This window comes from Danio rerio, chromosome 25 (assembly GCF_052040795.2).
Source record: "Danio rerio strain M-AB ecotype USA chromosome 25, GRCz13ab, whole genome shotgun sequence".
In the NCBI taxonomy this organism is placed as follows: domain Eukaryota; kingdom Metazoa; phylum Chordata; class Actinopteri; order Cypriniformes; family Danionidae; genus Danio; species Danio rerio.
In genome coordinates this window covers 8,997,501-9,005,000 of record NC_141045.1, presented here as the reverse complement: position 1 = coordinate 9,005,000, position 7,500 = coordinate 8,997,501, and the positions used below count along the sequence as shown (strand labels likewise).

The following is a 7,500-nucleotide window of genomic DNA, read 5'->3' as shown; positions in this document are numbered from 1 at the left end:
AGCCCAGAAGGAGACCCAGTCTTGTGTGAACACGTGCGATGATTGTTTTAATCTGACTGTTTGACTGCATGTCATCTGAGGTTCAGCAAAGCTTTAAAGTGCTGACTGTGGATTATATATATGACCGCAAAAAGGAACAGACTCAGATTATGCAGTCTTACTCTTTCTCAAGTCTTTCTCTCACTGTTTCCATGCACAGATTATTTTGTTTTGTCCACACCATTGCAGAAATGGTCTGATATTGCATGGATGATGTAATTTTTTCCAGATAATGACGCTGGAATGGCCATAATTCATCGTTAGCTGCATGAATCGCAGCAGAGGTCTTCAAATCTGCCTCCTGGAGACCCGTTTACTGCTGATTTCAGCTCCAGCATTAATTAAACACACCTGAACCTTCAAAGCTGCTGTGAAACTGGGCTTTGTTCCCATAGAATACCAATCATACGCATGCAAATGCCTCAGACCGGAAACGCAGGGACATGCGTCAAGTTTCGCAGGTCGCTACAGTGCAAAGTTAAAGCTAGGTGAACTCTGACCTGCCAAATCGCATGACTTGACTGCGTAAGACCAACCGAGGATCAAAACATGACCTCTTTGGACAGAAATTTAAAACGTGTAGCAATCGCTCGCTTTTTAAAAGCCTAATAATCTTGTTTATTCCCGCCTCTTTTCGCAGTGCCACACGACAGAATTTCACATTATGCATTCATTCATTTTCTTGTCGGCTTAGTCCCTTTATTTATCCGGGGTCGCCACAGCAGAATGAACCGCCAACTTATCCAGCACATTTTTACCCAGCGGATGTCTTCCAGCTGCAACCCATCTCTGGGAAAGATGTGTTCCACACACACTCATTCACACACACACACTCATACACTACGCACAATTTAGCCTACCCAATTCACCTGTACCGCATGTCTTTAGACTGTAGGGGAAACCGGAGCACCTGGAGGAAACCCACGCGAACGCAGGGAGAACATGCAAACTCCACACAGAAACGCCAACTGAGGTGAGGCTCGAACCAGCGACCCATCGACCTTCTTGCTGTGAGGCGACAGTACTACCTACTGCGCTACTGCTTCGCCAATTTCTCATTATCAAACTCTAATTTGACCGCCGCTTAATCAAGGTCTTTAGGGTTTTTTGGGAAAACTGAAGCAGGTGTATTTTTGGAGCAGGCTCAAATGAAGGGTGTTTACGTGACAGCTGGGCTATACGATAATTCGACAATGATAATTATCACGATATGTGCTTTCAATAAAACGATTATGACAGTTCTATAAGTGCTCGGTAATGTTTATGCACTATATCAGGGCTGTTCAATTGGCAGCCCACAAGCCGAACTTGGCCCGTGAGGCAATTTGTTCCGACCCTTCAGTGTGACCAAGACATCAAAAATAAATTTAGTTCAGTCGCAAAAAGGGCGATATAGTTATGAAGTGACATGCGTCTGTTCAGGAAAGCACAAGCTGCAGTTGAAGGCTGCGCAGAGCGCGAGTCACCTGACATCAAGCGAGTGGCACGAGCAGCCGAAAACATTTGGATACTTAATTGTGAAGCCTTTTCAACACTGTGTTTCTGTTGCACGGAATGAAACTGTTGCAAATAAACAATTTTATGCCACATTGCCACCTGTGCGCTAGTTTAAACTTCCGAGTTTATACACCAAGGCTAACACACACACACACACTGGATTAACTATAGCAACGGCTATTCACATATCGCGTCTTTTCCGTGCGCAAGTTCGTTATTTCTAATGTAAAAATATATGCCAATGCGTGCGCAAGCAAAGCGATGCGCTCACACGTTCCAGACACACCGAGTAGAAAACATCTCACGCCATAGCGGTGAGAGTTGTGCGTGGCTTTCAGTGCAATGTAAACAAAAGATATGTTAGACGAATTATTATAAGTGACTAAAATGATTATGTATGTATGAACGCAGATGTTAACAATTCATTTAAATACTTACCTCTTATAAAGCTTATATTTACATTAGACGTGATAACTATAAAACCATGATTATTCTTCAGACTATATAATTGAAACAAAAATCTCTAATTGTCTGAAATTTAGCTTACCCAGTTCACCTATAGCGCATGTCTTTGGATTGTGGGGGAAACTGGAGCACGCAGAGGAAACCCACGCCAACATGGGGAGAACATGCAAACTCCACACAGAAACACCAACTGACCCAGTCGAGACTCGAACCAGCAGCACTACCTACTGCTTTTTTCTCTAATATTTCCACAGTATTCATATTTTTACTGTATTTATTATCAAATAAATGCATCCTTAGGCGCTTCCTTCAACTACAAACTTTTAAATGGTATCGTGTATATGTTCATAAAGCCTATAGTATAAACATTCATTGCTTCATTATTATTGCTGATTTTAAAAAAAACTTTTTAAGAAAAATATGTTTTTATTATTAATATTAGAACTAGCATAGTAGTTTTTAATAATAAAAACACAACAACTTGCAAATTAAAAGCCGTCAGCCTTTAAATGAAAATTTTTGTTCATAAGATTGCTGCGTTTACGTTAGATTAACAGCACAGCAATAGCATCAGCTGCAGCAGATTGATTTTAGAGCACAGAGTTTCTGACCCATTTATGGCAATCAAATACATTAAAAACAAATACAGGCCACAACTGAACATTGAGAATGGTCTCTGATTAGCGGTCAGGAAATTAAAAAAAATTAAGTCAGGAATAGACTTGTGCTGAACACATTGTGTCCACCAGTCTCTTTAGTTGAGGTTAATATTAAATTAAACAAATTAATAAATGACTATAAAAATGATATGGTTGTTAGACTGTTGCTCTTTTTTGTGTTGTCAATATGCTCGTGTTTATATAGGCCTATTGTTGTGTGTGCAATGTTTGTATATTTATAATCACCAGAATTTAGGGGGGTCGCAAGTCACTGGCTTTGTTATTTTAGGGGTCACGGGCTGAAAAGTTTAGGAACCCCTGCCCTAGTATAAATACAAAACTCCATTTGTAGTGAGCATTAAAATCTGTTGCATGGGGTGCGCTAAATTAGATTTGAGCATAAATCTAGAGCGCGTTTAACTTGGATTATCTCTCTAGGATTTCCCATCCTGAAGATGACATAACAGATTCTCTAATACGCCTTACACAAGATTTTCCAGACTCAGCTTTCAGCTGCGCTAAACTGTAAAACGGCACACAGATGTTTCCAGGACACACAAATTTGCTTAGTCCCTTTATTCATTAGAGGGTTGCCACAGAGGAATGAACCGCCAACTTATCCAGCATATGCTTTACACCAGGGGTGCTCAATCCTGTTCCTGGAGATCTACATTCCTGTACAGTTTAGCTCCTACCCTGATCAAACCCACCTGGACCAATTAATTAGGACCTGAAATCCACTTGATAATTACAGACAGGTGTGTTTGATAAGGGTTGCAACTGAAATCTGCAGGAAGGCAGATCTCCAGGAACAAGATTGGCCACCCCTGCTTTACACAGTGGATGCCCTTCAAGCTGCAACCCAGTTCTGGGAAACACCCATACACTCACACAGATACACTAGCCAATTTTGTTTATTCAATTCACCTAAAGCGCACGTCTTTACAACCTTAGCACCTGGAGGAAACCTACGCGAACACGGTGAGAACATGCAAACTTCACACAGAAATGACCCAGCAGAGACTTGAACCAGTGATGTATCAATTTCAATATGATTGCATATTCTGATTAGATTGCATATGTACAAAGCTGCGGATAACAATGCATACAGTGACTGTACGATGCTCTAAAATAATAACCCAGAGTTGCTATGACAACTATAATCCGTTTACAGTTTACAAGGTAAATTTATCACAGTTATGTTTAGACACTGGAAAAAACCAAACACGCCCTGTAAGCAACGCTCAATGCTCTATTATTTGCTCCACAAAGGGATTTTCCATGCAAGCAAATTTCTTAGGTTGTCCAAAAACAATGACACCCGTTGTTTTAATTCCAGGACGGTGGCCGAATTCTGCTTTTGTTTCCCAAAATAGCTCAGGCTTTCCAACATACAGTGACTCAACAGAAACCTACACTCGATCTTCGCCCGTCCGTCCTCCAAAAAATGCTGCTATTGTTTGCAGTCCATCTGTGCCTCTTTAGCCGCTTCTAAAAGAGAAAATACAAACAGTGTAGTGTTAATCTGGTAATTATAGATGAAGCCCGTCTTAATCTTGTTACCTTTCACGTGGAGAGGCCGCTTTTCCTCAATTCGCTTCAGGTAACGGTCACGTAAGTTCAGTGGGCCATTTCTAAAATGACTAAAAAGAATACAAACTTTTATTTATTATTGCTTTTTAAAACATTTAAAGGGCAAATAGGTTACCCCTTTTTTCATATTTCAAGAGTTCACACTTAGCTGATGATTAATTATAAAGCTTGTTTGGCATGCTGTCCCGGGAGAGAGCCCTGAGCTCATGAGATCCTCGAGCCCAGGGCTCCCTCCCGTTGCAAGGCGGGAGGGGAGTTTGAGCTTAGGTAGATCTCGAGAACTCCCCTGCTGTAGCAAGTAAATGCTCTTGAAATTAACTACGAATTAGAGCGTGTCTATGTTGCCAATTTGGATTGTTCAATTGACAAAAATTGAATTTTGGTAAAGCCAGGAACCAGAGACATTCTTGCTGTGAGGCGACAGTGCTATGCACTGGGCCACCGTGTCACCCGTCTAAGAAGGAGGAGTAGGGGAGGAAGGGGGGACTCTTCAAACAGAGATAGCAATGAATTGAACCCCAGGGTATTTATAGTAGTTTAGGAGTCATCTGATTGGATCGTAGTGAATTAGATTATGCGGGTCAGCTGCTAGCAATTATAAGCACGTGATCCTCTCGAAATTTGTTTATACATAAACTTCACTTAATATAAGTCTTTTTTGTCCCCAGAATGTGTCTGTAAAGTTTCAGCCCAGAACACCCATCAGAGTATTTATTATAGCTGTTGGAAGTGTCTGTATTATAGCTGGGAAAAGGTTGTTGCTGTTTTTTTTTGCACTGGGTCTTTAAGGCGAGTCATCCCGCCCACCGTTCCCACATGCCTGTCAGCAACATGCCTCAATCGCTGCCCTCGGCTGCCTCAGGAAGAAGATCTCACGTAACGTTTGTGAGAAATACTACAGTAAGAACTTTACTAATCAGTATTTGATGCATTTTTTTGGTGAAGTTGCAACAAACACGCACACGTACATACATAGCGTAGACACGCAGACACACACACATAGCACAGACACGTAGCGCAGACACACACGTACATACATAGCGTAGACACGCAGACACACACACATAGCACAGACACGTAGCGCAGACACACACGCACATACATAGCGTAGACACGCAGACACACACATACAAAACGAAGACAGTGAGACACACAGATGTAACCCCGCCGGTCCTACGCCACCCAACCCGCTCCGAGCTGGTATCGAACCGGCAACTTTCCTCATGGGAGTCGGGTGCTCTACCAAGGAGGCTAAAGACCATGGCCTCTAGCGTCTGTCGCTAGAGCACCTTTAGAGGTCAGAGGAGCGAGGTTTACCTGCACAGCACACACTAGCTGCCCTCTGTTACACAGACACACACATACATAGCGCAGACACACACACATAGAGAAACAGTGAAAGAGACACGCGGCTGTGCTGATGAAGCGAATCTGAAGTGAATGGCTGTACTTCATTACACACGTGCACACGTTTTAAAACATGTTAAACTTGTAAAACTCACTCTTGATCACGTCTGAGGATGATTGATGATCCTAGCAAACTGAACAGACCTTTTATTCCCGGTTGCTTTGCTCTCGTCCTGTCTTGTTGATATGAGTGTATGCATTACTACGGAGACATGTTAATGCGCGCAGCTGTCAATCAATATTGGTGGGCGGAGGGATCGCACTCCTACGTAAAGTTGCGGTCGATCTGAAAACCGCTCCAATTGGTCAACCGTTTTTATGTTGTTAAATTTGAAAAAAAAAAAGGACTGGGGGTGTTTATTTCACCCCAATATGACAGTACATACACTATACTTACACACATGTCTGTCCAAACAGCTTTAAAAGTAGATTTTTTTTACCATAGGTGCCCTTTAAACACACTTAACCCATAGGCCTTTGACTATGGGTCAAATATGGACAAACCAGCATTTTTAGATTTACAGACCACTGTAGATTTAAATGTTTAACATCAAATGTTTATAAATATGTATGTGTTTAAGGTCAAATTTTTGTTAATAAATAATCAGTATAAAAAAAAAAAAAATATATATATATATATATATATATATATATATATATATATATATATATATATATATATATATATATTTATTATTATAATTTTTTTAAATTAACACCGTTAGAAAGGCATCCACTGCGTAAAACATATCCAGTAGTTGGTGGTTCATTCTGCTTTGGAAAATGAATGAATGATTAATTAAAACATCACCTGGTTATAGTGCCTATGTATTTGTATTTGTAAAAAAATGTATTTATTTGTTACTTGGTTCGACTTGGCTTTGATTATCTGACAACTTTAAAGTCCAAATATTAATAACAATATATTTTATGTAAACATTCCTCAATTTGTTTAGAATAAAAGTTTTTTTTAATGAACTAGTTCACCCAAAAATGAAATTTGTCATTTACTCACCCTTTCACTTTTTTAAAACATTGTTTGAGTTTCTTTTATCGAACACAAGAAGATATTTTGAAGAATGCTCCACCTATTGACTTCCCCAGTTTTTTTCCTGCTATAGAAGTCAATGGCTACCATCAACCAGCATTCTTCAAAATATCTTCTTTTGTGTTCAACAGAAGAACCAATCTCAAAAAGGTTTAAAAACACATGAGAGAGAGTAAACAATGAGGTATTTCCCATTTTTGGGTGTTCTATCCCTTTAGTTGCTGTAACCAGCAAGAATCAGCTATCGTTTAACATCTGTGCTCGAAACCAGTCAGATACAGTCTAAAGAAACTCCACTCTAATCTGACAATCCCCCCACGTCATGATACGTGATTACACCCACATTCCATATACCGCATATAGACTTCAACAGAAAATTTCACATTTGCATGAGAATTTCAGTATTACTGTAAGGCATTGAGGTGTTGGACCACAGAGTTTGCACATGGTAACCAGTTCCTCATTGACCTCCTGCTATGCAAATCAGGGCTGTAACTGGTAAACATATGCGTCCTTTCCTGAGTATAGGCATTTGCTTCTGAAAGCTTTTGTTGCAGATGTAGTTTACAAGAGCTAAAACGCGAAGCAAATAAAGGTCAGTGGATGTGGGTTAACGGTCTTGCTTTAGTCTTTAGCTCAAGGTGTGGTATGTCATGTATTTGCCTTTTGGTTTCTAAATAAACACTTCCTGTGGCTGTGAAGATTTCCTCTGTGCACTTAAACCTGCTTCTGGTGTCCAAACACTCAGCAACAACTAAATACCAACACTGCTTGTTGAGCTGGGAAGTTTCC

At 40.4% G+C, this 7,500-nt stretch overlaps 2 protein-coding genes and 1 long non-coding RNA gene across 5 annotated transcripts in view; 2 read left to right on the top strand and 1 right to left on the bottom strand.

Annotated features, from left to right (window-relative positions):
- The window catches only part of nox5 (NADPH oxidase, EF-hand calcium binding domain 5), a 175,010-nt gene that overhangs the window by 75,898 nt on the left and 91,612 nt on the right, over positions 1-7,500 (top strand). The gene's annotated exons all lie outside the window — the stretch shown is intronic.
- camk1db (calcium/calmodulin-dependent protein kinase 1Db) overlaps positions 1-7,500 on the top strand; it is a 40,440-nt gene that overhangs the window by 4,417 nt on the left and 28,523 nt on the right. The window lies entirely within an intron of this gene.
- LOC147830790 (uncharacterized) overlaps positions 3,224-7,500 on the bottom strand; it is an 11,984-nt gene continuing 7,707 nt past the window's right edge. The window contains exons 2-3 of the long non-coding RNA XR_015526207.1: positions 4,224-4,303; positions 3,224-4,151 (exon numbers count right to left, since the gene is read on the bottom strand). This is a non-coding gene — a long non-coding RNA (uncharacterized LOC147830790). The remainder of the gene's footprint in view (positions 4,152-4,223; positions 4,304-7,500) is intronic.